This window comes from Pinus tabuliformis, chromosome 3_1 (genome assembly GCF_031772625.1).
Source record: "Pinus tabuliformis cultivar Carrire ecotype Pingquan chromosome 3_1, CPIR1, whole genome shotgun sequence".
NCBI classification, from domain to species: Eukaryota; Viridiplantae; Streptophyta; class Pinopsida; order Pinales; family Pinaceae; genus Pinus; species Pinus tabuliformis.
This window is the reverse complement of record NC_142301.1, coordinates 973,779,365-973,793,061: the sequence shown is the minus strand read 5'-3', so window position 1 is coordinate 973,793,061 and position 13,697 is coordinate 973,779,365.

The window sequence follows — 13,697 nt, the reverse complement described above, 5'->3', positions numbered from 1 at the left end:
TGTGGTAGGCTATGGAATTTTATCCTCTCCATGATTTTAAGACCATTTCTAGATGTGTTGACTTCTCTTACATAAAAAAAGATCAATTAGACACAATTTCTTACATGCTTTGACTTGTCGACTCTCCATGATCAAATCCTTTGGCTACCCTCTAGCATGGGCAGTTGACCAAAGTGAATTTATAGGCATCCCTTTGCTTAAGAAAAATATTTATGAAATTGTTAATGGCCACGTTGTAGAGGACTTGTTTCTCACAATTATGGACGATGAAGAATTATTCCAAAATATGCTAAAAAAATTGGATCTTTTTTGTGAGCTTTTGGATCCAAAATTCGATGGGTTAAAAGTTATTTCTATTGGAAAACCCATGTGAACTATTGAGTTGCTAGAGAACTCGTGCTAAGATTTGATAAAACCAAGGAAAATTTCAATTTTTTGGGTGTTATACTTACTCTTTCAATCTTGCATCATTGTGCTTTGGAAATAGATATTGTAAATTGATAGAAAAAAATGTAGGCGATTGAGCAAGAAAATGCCACTAGAAGTTTGACAAGGCTTACACCATAAAGCTATAAATCACATGCACATTGTTGTTAATGTTTTCCCCCACTAAAAATTGGTTTTGGAATTCTTATAAAAATACTCCCATCCTTCTAATAGGTGATGCTTGATGCGGAGAAGTGTGTTCATAGAGTTGTTTGGATCAACTATTTCTCCCCAAGAGAGGCCATTCTAGGAATTATTGATCCTAAAGCTCATAGAGGGAAGATAGATGGAGTTATAGAGGAAGATTTTAGCTCTTTGTGCTAAATAGATCATCATATATATAGAGAGGTCAAAGTGGTTGAGAAGATCCTCCTATGTAATTGTGTAATTGCAACAATACCATATAGCAAAAGGTGTTAGAGAGGCCTCTGTTTTTAGGAAGAGATGCTTGCATCAACATCGATTGAAGTGTGGACATTGGAATCATTTGTAGTGTAGAACATTTAGAAATATTGAGGAATTTTCAAGCCATACTTAAGCTTGGAGGGTCATTAATTCATTACATGGCTCTATTTCAATGAGCACACTCTTTGGTGGCCATTGATGCTTGTATGGAATTCTGAATTTTTTTGCATGCATCCTTTGGTTGTTACCACTCACCTTGTCAAAATGAGGATTATGATAGTCAAGGACTTATATACTACTTGCAGCAAAAGTATTTGGGTAGAGGTGTCTTGGAAATAACTTAAAGACCAATTCAATCAAGCAATGTGGATAAAATTGTTTTGATGGAAGGATTAGAAGTGGAATCATTCCAAACCCTTCTAGAAGTATAACCTTTCTAATGCTTACCAATGGTTGATGGGAACTTTGTAGATTTATGTCAAGATGAAAAATCATATGGAATTAAATATATTCTCTTGAATTGACACTACATATTTAAAGTTTTTCAGAGCCCCCCATTAAATTAAAAAAATCGTGTTTATATGATCTTTAGTTTATTGGTGTGGAATTAGTTATTTATCCCACCTTGGTGTCCCCACAATTAATTTATTTTTGGTGACATGGAAACAATTAAGAATATTATTTGGTATTATAAAAGGATAAATCTAGGTTGATATGAAGCCAAATCTCTATATGGCAACTTATGTTGGACCAAATCCATGGGCTCACCGAAATTGAAGAACCTTAAGTAAAAGTTCAAATTTTTCTAGGTTGTGCCTTATTACCTACCATTTCATTGGTTACTATAAAAGGGTAATCATGGTTTCAATGCTTGAGGATTAAGTTATTACCAAGTTCGAGGTTCGTCATTGCACAAAGCTCTTCTTTTGAGATTCAGTGTCCTCTGTGAATTATGCATTCTTGCATTCATTGAATGCACATAATTGCAAGTATTTATTATGAAAATACACCAAAAACCCTCATGTGAGTCATTGGAAACGAATATTATGCACTCATTACAGATTGATAATGGCAGACCTCATAATTTTGACTATATATGGAGGATTTTATGGATTTAGGAGAGGTGTACTATTCTAAGACCTGATCATGGCATGGTTTGATATTGCCTTATACCATTTTCATTGAAACAATTGGTTCAAGTAGCACTAGATGCACAACTTCATCCAATGACATGTGATTAAGTTGGATTAAATTGTCTCACACCATCCCTTTTATTAAAAGAAATTCTTGAAAGCTTATGGTCTTTTTGCATCTAGCATACCTAATCACCTTAGTACTTTCACCTTTTGAAGGCAACCTTATTATTCATTTTCCATCTAGATAATGGGAGACATAAGCTCCCTTTTTCTTTTGTAGCTTCACATTTATGAATTAATATAGAATTTATAACTTCTAATTTATGACTTTAGTATGTCATGTATCTGGTTTAGTTTCCTCACACTTTCATCATGATTCAAATCCAAATCCAGCTCCACAAACAACAACACAATCGTTGTCTTCACGTAGTAGTTTTATGACCACCCAAGGTTACCCCACAAGATTGGGGGTAACATCTGGCTCGAACTTGGAGACAAGTGTTTGTCTTAGGAGCACTTGAGAACCCCAAAATCTCATCCTTACCACAATATTTCTAAAGTGAAATTTGTGATCTAGTGTAGCCACCTCAAGCTATAAAGGAGGAAATTATGTCTTTTTACTATGTTATATTATCATACATAATAGGTTAAAGTCGAAGTTTACATGCTTTCAGGGTGTAACTTTGTTTAATATTGTATTAAAAAAACTAATTAAAGCACCTTTTCACCAAAAATATTTTCAAGTTTGTATTTTCCTAAGTTTCCACATATATTTTCTCCAACAAGCCTTACATACCCTTTTGATAGTAATGATTCTACATTATAGGTATACATATGGTTGCTTTCTTTTGATGAATCAAATAAAATGAAACCTACATATTCCCACAAAATAGTTTATCTTTCGCTGATTGTACAAGGCTTACGTGTACAATAGTATCTATCTTTCTTCATGTTTGGTTCATTGATATGAAATTCACACATAGATATAGATTAGGTTCATATTTTCTTTTGAGTAGAATCATCAACCTTGATAGTTATTCATGAGACCGTGCAAATAGGAACACCATTTATGCTTTTGTTAGTGTCACTAATGGCATGTTTGCTTAGCATGGTAGAAAATATTTCAATAATTGGTTGTCCTAACAGCTTAAATAAAAAAAAATTCTAACAGTCTACAACAACATTGTAATGTCTTTAGCAACAAAGGGGCCTACTTCAGCCCTTGATGCTCATTTCCCTTTTAGTTTTAAATTTTGGTTATGTTGGAGAATTCTAGGAGAAACAAAGAAGGCATCTCTATTTGGATGTTTAAAAATTGTGCAAATTCATATTCTAGGAAACCAGAGTTTTTTTTTCCAACTTTGGTTCATGGTTGCTAAGTGGACACTACATCCATGAGTAATAATCTATGCAGATCCACCCAAAGGGATCTACCCATCAGCGTATCTATTCGGGCCTAACCTGAAGGGCATCGAGGAGATTTGAACCTATGACCTCCTAATTGGAAAGGTACTTAGAAACGAAAACTCGACTAATTGATCTATCCCTTGGGGATGGAAACTAGAGATGTTATTATCAAATTCATAATCAATTTCAACATAACCATTTTCCATTTTGTGCCCAAAATAATGACCAAGGTCCTCCAAATTGAAGGCTTCTTCCTCATCCTTGTTGCTTGTTCATTTTGGGTGTTCTCCTACCATAGAAACCACTTTATGTTCTTAATATTTGTTGATGAAATTGCCAAGGCAATCTCTATTTTCATTGCAACAATATTTTTATGTTGAATTTTCAAATAACAACAATTTTCTCCATGTGGTTTTTGTTCTGAAAAAACACATTTCAGGTCACCATCCATTATAACCTCTTGGTCAATGGACTACTATGCTCCAATCAACTCTAAGTGCATATTGTGTGTCATCTAGGAGAGGGGATCTCACTGCATCTGGTTCTACATGTTTTTCATTGTCATTGTCAACCCCCATATTAATATTTCCACCATGACTTTAATCATCCATATCATAACAAGTGTCTTCATCATTGTCGTGGAATTCTTTTTTTCTTTACTTCTTAATTCATAGAAATTTCCCTCAAGTGTATTAATTTTGAGGCCCTTGGGCAATTCATCATTTGTCTCTTTGTTTGTTGCTTTCTTCTCTCTACCCACATCATTTTTCTTCCTCGTTGTCTAGCATGGAGATTTTTTATTGGAACTCTTGTTACCAATAGGAAGGGGGAGGATAGATTTATCCCCGGAGCGAAGAACATGCCTTGGTCCAAATTTTGGGGATGAGTTTTTCTTTAGGAACGGGAATTTTTGGGAATGCATTTATTTTCATTAAAATATGGAAGGGCTAAGCATACAACCAAACAAGAACACTAATGTTAAATGTGCATGTTGATTTGCCATCTTTTCAATAGGGCATGAGGAAATTTTTTTTTTATTCTAATTGGTTTTCATTATTTTTTGAATTTTCACTCCTTGAAGGAGTGAATTAAATCTAGCCACCAATTTGTAAAATCAAGCCAAAATAGAATCAAGTCGTTATTTCTTTGCATGTGGTTTTGACCAATACAAAAGGTACTGGTCCATGTACACAGGGGCACACCTGCTTATATTTTTTTTATTACAATATGCGTATGATATGATTAGTTTTTCCCAACATACTATGTTCATGTTTTTTGTTGGATTAAAATCCTTCAATTTTTTTTTGATTTCCTTAGAGAATTTTCATATCCCTTATCTACAGTTTCAAAATGTTAGGGTGGGATGAAAAATTATTGGTAAACACATTTTTTTGTTTGCCTCCATAAAAGTGAGTGGCTAGGATATATTTTCAATCATTTGGTTAGATTGCTATTAGAATCCACATGATATTCTAGTTTTGGTTGAACTGGTGTTCATTTTTAGTAGTCACATGTACAATCACTATCTATGGGATTTGTGTTCCAAAGTAAAATTATGCACCATTACTCAAAGGGTTGCAATACAATATACTTTTACAACACAAATTTAGATAGAAGTATGCCTGATGATGGGGATCCAACTTTTGACATGTGTATGATTCACAGCTTCCATTTGACATAATTGCTCTATCTTTCCATTACATGGAAGCTTGTATTATCTTTCTTGTAAATTTTGTATTGTCATTTTTGTTCATGCTCAAAAAAAGATCCATTTACTTGAAAGAATTAGAGAACTACAAATTTTACTCTATAAACCTTAAACATAGGTGAGAAGAGGAAAAATGTATGCATTGAGAGTGTCTAATTATTTTTTTAAAATTCCTTATTCTAGCATGATTTTGATCGGCTAAATCTCATCTATAAATCTACAAGTCTGTAAGGATAACATGGATCATTGCTAGGGATCACTTTTTCCACTCGAATGAAATGAGTGCTAGGCATATGGTTTCCCCATGTCTTCTTTATTACATGTAAAACTCATACATTTGTCCCTAAATATGGTCTTTAGTAACTCTAATACTAGTAATTAATTGGGACATCTCTACGTGGATGATAATTTTGATGGTAATCTATCATATATGAAGGTATAATTGGTGGATTTGTGTTTTTATTGTCAAAGCTACAATATTCTAATAATGAAATCCAGTATGTCACGCCAAGTCTTTGTTGGGAAAATTAACATAATTAATTGAACAATTTTCCAATTATGAATGTATTGTTAAGTTACATATCATCATATTGTAATATGGCACATTATTAGAAGATTCGATTGGATCTGATGATCTAGGGACAATTCTATGTATTTGGTGAATTAACTCTTCATATGATGCTCGCAAGGCTAAAGGACCATTGGTGAGTTAGTTTCTAGAAAGGAAAATAATGAATTGAGGAATACCTTTTCTAGATAATTGTCTGAAGTGACCTGTCAATCTAAGTGTTGCATGCATGGGTAACAAAAATGCACATGTTTGTCTGGCTTATGTTTTCCACTAAGAATTAAATGGAAGCAATTAGATCATCTCGAATGAATTTTCAAGAGCTATTAAGTTGTAATGTAGAAAAATATTATTGAGGAACTACATTTTAAAGTTTATTTTGATAATTTCATAAGCCTGATTAACAATCTATGAGGTTATGCATACCCTTCAAAGGTTATTTTCATTATCATAGATCTATCTTAACCCTAGATATATCAAGAACAGGGCCATTGATCCATGCCAAAATGTAAAAAAAAGTGGACAACGTTTCCATGCTTGCTTACTTCTTGAGATGATCTTTGTTCTTTGACTTCTCTTCTTCTCTTATGCTTCCTTGATCCACAATAGAAGATGAGATCTTATAGATTTTTATCTTGACTACTTTTTTATTTCCTTTTTCCTTTTTAGGGGTGTAAGTTCCTTCTTGATATTATATATTAATCCTGTGCATGATAAACAATACACGTCTCACTATTTTTCCTTTAATAGGGAAACCAGACAATTGTTTTGGTCCATGAGAAAATAGCTTCCACAATATTTTTGTAGTTGAAGTTTGATCTATTTAATTTTTTATGCTAAAGTAAACTAAATAACTTCTAGACTGTTGTCATAATCAGAGTGTATTCTATTTATCATTGCTATACTAGTCTATATATCATTTATACTGTGAAATAAAAGTATATCAAAAAAGAAAATACTGTGCATAACTCATCATATATTGTGACCTCATTGGCCTTCTTTGGTTTCTCTTCTTCTCTAGAATTTGTGAGCCTTATATTAGCAACTTATTTTGTGTGTTGAGTGACGTTGTTGTCCAACTTATGCACCTGTAGCTGTATGGCATCTATAGATAGAAAAATATCTTGTTGTGGTTTGCTTCTTTCAACTATGACCTTCCCCATGATTGTGTTTATTTTTCAATATATGTCAATTGCTTGCACATATCTGTTAAGAAATTCCTTTTCTACTTCCTATATATGTAATACATTTCCAATGACCTCATCATCCTATAAAAATATCTACTTTGGTCTCATTTGGATGTTTATCTCTAATCTAATTGAGCATGATTACCTAGACTTTGGTACAAATTATCATTATCAATCTATGCAGTGCATGCCCAAACTTGAACCTGCTCATTTTTGTGTCTCCTAACCACTTAATGTCATTTATTAAGGGATTACGGTCATGCATATTTAGTCTCAGGGTAGTCTAGATGGTACCCCATCTGGGGATAGCTTTATCTTGAATTTGAGATGGTATTTGTCTAGTGTTGCTTAGGTAGCATAGAGATTGTTGTTGGGTCAGGAAAAAGGTATGTTTTCTCTTTGTAAACAGCTTTATTTAGCATTTATCATCACACAATTATGTTTTTTTATGGATCAAAGTAAAGGAAATAATAGCTAAAGTTGGGTAAAAGAACTTGGTAACAAATTAGATAAATCTAGCATAGAAACTGACTTTTTGCTATCTTTATATGTAGAAGACGTGGATTGAACAATAGTTTTTCAATCGACAAAGTAGCATTGGGACGGAAAAGGAAAAAGATAGCATTTGAGGCAGGCAAGGCAACAAAATACTAGGCAGACTGATGTTATTTCATGACCGAATCAGATTACGTATAGTGAAATCGTCAGGATCCCCTGATCCCGAGGATTCACTTTTATCTATTTATTTTGTAAATGTAATATATAAGGCCGAAGGGCAAAACTGCACATAGTTCATTATTTCATAACTTGTAATTATTATTTTCAGACATATAATATTGTTACCTTTGTGATGCTGTAACCATGCTACTTATTTTAATGAAGAAGGATTGCGTTTGATCCATACCTATATTCTAAGTATTTCTTAGCAGAGACTTCTGGTGATTTTGGACCCAGTCAAGAGAAGTTCTACTACTTTCTTGTGTTACAATATTTTCTGTTTAGTCATTACTGATTGTTACTTTTTAGTTAGTATCATCTCACTTATTGTGAAGATTGACGATTCCAATTCATATTGATGTTCATTTAGATTCAGAATTAGCTGTGTGATATATCTGAGTAACGCTTTGATTGGATTGGTTATGTTAGTTTTAGTAGTAGATTGTTGTCCATTATGAGTTATGTTATCATAGATCTTAGAGATAGCATTGATCAATTTCCATAATTTTCTTACATAAGTCATTTGTTGTTTAGATATTATTTATCATTACATGCTCGTTCACTGTTCAATTATTATTTGTCATTCAATTGAGATTGCTGTTCAATTAGATTTGATGTTCAATTAAAAGTTGCTATAGATTATCATTTTTGTGCAGTTGTTATAGTTCTCTTTGTTGATTGAGTGAGTTAGTTTTAATTCTATTCGAAGATTGCCAAGCGTGATTCTTTGCATTTGCATTTAGATTCATTTGATTTCGGAACAAGTTAAATAGAGTTGCATAGTGTGTTAAGATTCCTTTCAAGAGTTATTTCTTCCATAGTTATTTCTTTTAGAATTGTTTGGAGTGAGTTGAAGAAATAGTTATTAGTGATTGCAACGATTTATCATTAGATAACCTCTCAATTCACTGCACATATAGTGTTGACACTCTTGAGATAAAAAGACTCACCTTGGGTTGAAAATTAATGTAGGAATTAAGATTTCCTGTAAAAAGACATATTAGTGCATCGATATTTTGGTGCCGTTGTCGGGGAAAGTGTTTCAAAGTGATTTCCTTTTTATGTTGCTGTGAAAGAATTGGGTTTTAAAAACGAAAAGTAAGAAACTGCGTACCTAGAAAATAAAGTCCTTTCTTACCAGCCCGTTTTTTAGCAAAAGCTTAGAGGTTATATAGGAATTGATTTTTATGAATGACTAGGAATAGAAAGATAGAAAAAGAGTAGAACCCCCCACCTAAATCCACAAAACCCAAAGGATTGGTGAACCTTGGGAGAACGACCTTTATAGACGAAATCGTGAGAAAAGCAGAGTCTCAAGCATCAGTAGGATTTCGGGCAGTAACTGGAAAAAGTCCTACTGTAATCCCTCAAGCAGTAGGCTCACCATCTGCAGCTTATGCTGAGATTCAAAGCCAAATTGGAGGATCTGAACAGAGTCTTCAAGCTATAGCAAGTTTACATTCTGATCCTCTCCAAGAGGGAAAATAATGTAACTTAAGAGAAGGAGAAGGAGAAACCAATGGAACTGCTAAGGCAGAACCACAGTTGTTTGAACAAGGGTCTCCTATGATCCCAGACCTAGGCAGTGCTGCAAAGCCAACTCAGGTTGCTAATCCCCCGCTTACTAAAAAAGAACCCCCTGAAATCCCTGATGTTTATTGGCACATCTTTGATCAAATGGAAAACCAACCACCTCAAGATCAAACCTCAACATTGGAATATCCCATAATTGATCAAGTGGCCAATGCCCCCATGAAGGCTATTCCTCTACAGAGCATCCCAACTTTTCATGGGATGATCACAGAGGATCTTGACGCCTTCTTGCTTGAGTTTGATGTCCTATATAGAGGATATGACTACACCACTGACCTCCAAAAGCTAAAACTGTTCCCTTCTACTCTGAAAGGAGAAGCCTTAAGATGGTTCATGGGTCTGGGTGGATGAACTATTAATTCTTGGGACGATATGAAAACCTCCTTCCTCACAAGATACCAGGACTTTTGCAAGACTAGGGAGCTAAAAGATGAAATATTTAAGATGACTGCAAAAGATAATGAAACTCTAGAAGAGTATGTCGAATGGTTTAATTATAATTTGTAGAGATCTCCACACACCACCTTACCTAAAGAAGTCCTAAGAGCTATCTTAATTAAAGGGATGAAAGAGGAATGGTTAGAAACTCTAAATTTAATGGGGAAAGGAGATATTTCTTAGGAAGATTATGATGAAATCATCCGCTTATGTATCAGGTGTTCGCGAGGAAGCACACGCATAGGAGCAGGAAGCTGAGATCCCATGAGCAGGGGAAGCAAACCACATAGTGGAGGCGTAACACAAATGGAGATCGGAAACCTCCTAGAAGATTTCAAAACAGACATCCTAGGCACCCTCATGACGCAACTGGACATCTTACAGGCTAAATAAAAGAAAGCCTTAGCATAAAAACTTGGCCATCTTCTGTCCATGTTGTCGAAAGAAGCATAGACAACAGGAGTGTACATTAGACATGGTCCAGACATGCACATTTTGTACCAAAGATCACACCATTGAACAATGTCCATCACTGTCGGGGCTAAAAGCATTATTCAAGGAAGCAGAAGAAGAAATAGAGTCAATGTATCTGATGAACCAACATCGACATTGGAAGGATAAACCTCATGGTATGTCATAAGACGCATCCCTGTTCTTTCCTTCTTCATAGTTTAATTAGCAATAGAACCTTGGGGCAGCATGGCAAGGCCAATCACCTTACCCAAATCAGCAAACCCCGCCATTCCATATGGTATCTTGGCCAACTCAATCCTTTCCAAGTAATGGCTGGCCAAATTCTCCTTTTACTCCTTTTTGGCAGGGAAATCCCTATTGATCCTAGTGGCATGCCTCCACCTCTCAAAATCTGAACTAGTCTCCAAATTGGCAGTGACCACTAGGGATATCCAATGCACCTATGGGGACAGTTCCTCAGCCTCAACCTGCATTATAAAATCCATATCAATTACAGCAAAATCCTCAACCTCTTCTATGCCCTCAATTCCCAGCTCAACCAAATCTGAATCCTAATAATTGACCAGTCCAATTGGTACAAATATCGAAAGCTTAGATTATGAGATTGAGAAAAAAGAATGTAATGAACTCAGATTGAGGTCAAGGCATATCATCATCCCTGGGGAAAACGGAGATCATCCATCAATTGAAATTGAAACCCCAGCTGTACATATACCACCACCTGTAATTAATATTGAATTAAACCAAGGGGAAGAGAGAGATCAGCGTGAATACACTGAAAAACTTACAGTCACTTCTCCCCCGTTCCCCAAAAGGTTAACGATACCCAAACCTACTGTTTACCCAGATTTTGATCTTGTAGGGGAACTAAAAAGTCTTTGTATTAAAATTCCTCTCCTCAAGGTCATTCAAGATATTCCCATCTATGCTAAAACAATCAAAGAGCTATGTGTAAAGAAGCCTGTGAGGAAAGAAAAAACTTCACCCACCATTCATGTTGTGATGCAGGAGCATTGAATCAAAACTATCATTGTATTTTAGTAGACATAGGGGGTCTTGTGTTTTCAAGGAAGTTGGATTCCTATACATGTAATTATTAATGTTTTGAGTAGTTAAAGTAGGAATTAATTAGATAAGTGAGAGGATATTTGTAAATGCTCTCAAGTGTAGGAGAACATGAGTGGTTAATGATGATGAGAGAGTTGGAAATCAATTGTAACTCTTATAGGTCTCATGATTCGAGGAACTAGAGAGGACTCTTAGGGATAAGTAGGAGTTAAAAGTGGATTTAGAGAATATTGAGGAGTTAGTTCAGTAGATTAAGGATCTAAAATAGAATTAGTTCAATAGAACCTTTTTGTATAAAGATAAGCCTAAAAGGCGAGAACAACCTAGTCAGTAGTTAGTCAGTAGCTAGAGGGTAGCTACTGAGTCAGTCAGTCAGATTGTAAGCCTACAGTCAAGAGGAGAAGAAAGGCCACTGATATAGAAGATCAGTGGAGAAGGAATTCTATATGTGAATACATGTTTATTAATACAAACAACTCAACTCTGAGTTATGTGTGTGTTGGAATGGGTTAGTTTTAATCTGTGTGTGAATTAGAGATTCTGTATCATATATATATGCAGGTGGAGTCCAGTAGAATTAGAGGTGAGATATAGAGAAAGAAGAACGATATGAAGAATCCTAATGGATCGTTTGAATCCATTCGAATGATCATAGTTAAGATTCTAGAGTTGCTGTGTTAAAAACTCGCAGAGTTAAGCTCAGGAGGGAGTCGCGTAGCAGAATAGTGGAAGGAATAGAAACCCTAAAGAAAACCAAAACCACAGAAGAACATTAAAGAATTGGTGTAAAAACCCAAGTGAAGAGAAGAGCGAAGAAGTGAAGTGTTGATGCACAGTAGACATTGGATCTAGAAGATCAATGGACGAGATTTGTTCGTGATGGATGGCCAGGATTAAGTCGCATAAGATAGAGTTAAGAAATGAATGATAAAGATTCAATCTAAGTACTAGCGGAAGGAGGAAGACGAGAACTGATCTGGATCATCAGATCTATAGATGGCATGATCGGATGGATATCAAGTTGGAAAAAGTGCGGAAGTTAATCCCGAAACTGGACCCGAACTTCTATAGATCGAGTGTTTATAATTCTCATCGGGTCTGAAAAAATGTTAAACATTGCATAAGTGTTCCACCCGATATCATTGTAGACCGTCGGATGAAGCGGGTATTGATCGATAGTTATAAAGTGTCGGCAAGTCTGTTGATTAGGAATACGTACAGCCGTCGGATCGAGAGTAAGATCGAGAGTGGAGATTGAAGCGATAAATAAATTGGGAAAGGCGGACCCAAAGAGGTTATAGGCGTAGTTTGATTTTATTTGAAGTTCGGTTATAATCACATATCGCATGTGAGAGGCGATGGAGGCACATGATGGTTTAATGCGATATTGCGATAACTGTTTATATGGTGAATGAAATCAACGGTGGGGAAGGCAGTCACATATCGCAAGTTAAGGGTTTTGAAGGCATGTTCTAACGGTGGAGAAAGATCGCGATTGTGATAAAGGGAAGCATTGGGTAATGTGCGAAGACCGAGGAAAAGGCAAAAAAGGTATGGTTTACATGTGTTGTGGAATATTTCTATTATATAAACATTATAATAGAAATAAAGTGCCGATAGGAAGTTATGGGTAAGTCCGTGAATAACCATAGTTATAGAGTGGGGTTGGTTATATATGTGCGGGCTTAAGGATTGATGAAAGTTTAATGAAGGGTTGAGTTATAAAGTCCCGATAGAAAGATTGATGAAAGGTTAGACTATAGAAAGTCTAATGTAATGTTTCCACATGTAACAAAGGAAAGGGACCTTAAACCTTAGCTGATGGAGCTTTGACGAGTCAAGTCATTGATATTCCTGGGACAAATGAGAATATGCATTTTATATGCATACTGTTGGTATAGCGGGGGGGTAGACCCTGCGTCAAAGTGGTATCAGAGCTAGTTAAAGCTCTTTTTAATTAAAGTAGGATTGTGCAGAATACAGGTGTGACTGCAAAAGAAAGAGGTGATTAGGTTATTTGAATATGATAAGAGAAGGCATGAGATAAGATGAGAGTAAGTGATACTCTTAAGAAGAGATTGCAGAAGCATAAAGAAAACACAATGATGTTTTTTTTCTTGAGGAGAATGGAGATTCACTCAAATGTGAAGAATGGATGGAAACTGCTTGTGAATCCATGTAGTGACAGTGAACCTGAAGAATCCAATTGAAGGTTGGACAGAGAGGATAAGAGTGTTATTAGAAAGAAGCTGAGAAGCCAGCTTTTGAAATCTTGGGAATGATCTTTGGTTTGAATAACATTGATACACAGATGACAAAAAAGGAAGGTGAGAAGATTGTAGCAACCTAGAACAAGGAGTGCTCAATTGGTTCAAGAGGAAAGAACCAGAGAAATGCTAAAAGACTGAGCTCAGAGGAGAGAAGCTTAGTGTAGCATATGTAGCAAGAAGGAGACTTGTTACTTCAGAGGTATGGTTGCAACTCACAAAGGAAATTCCACAAGGATGTGG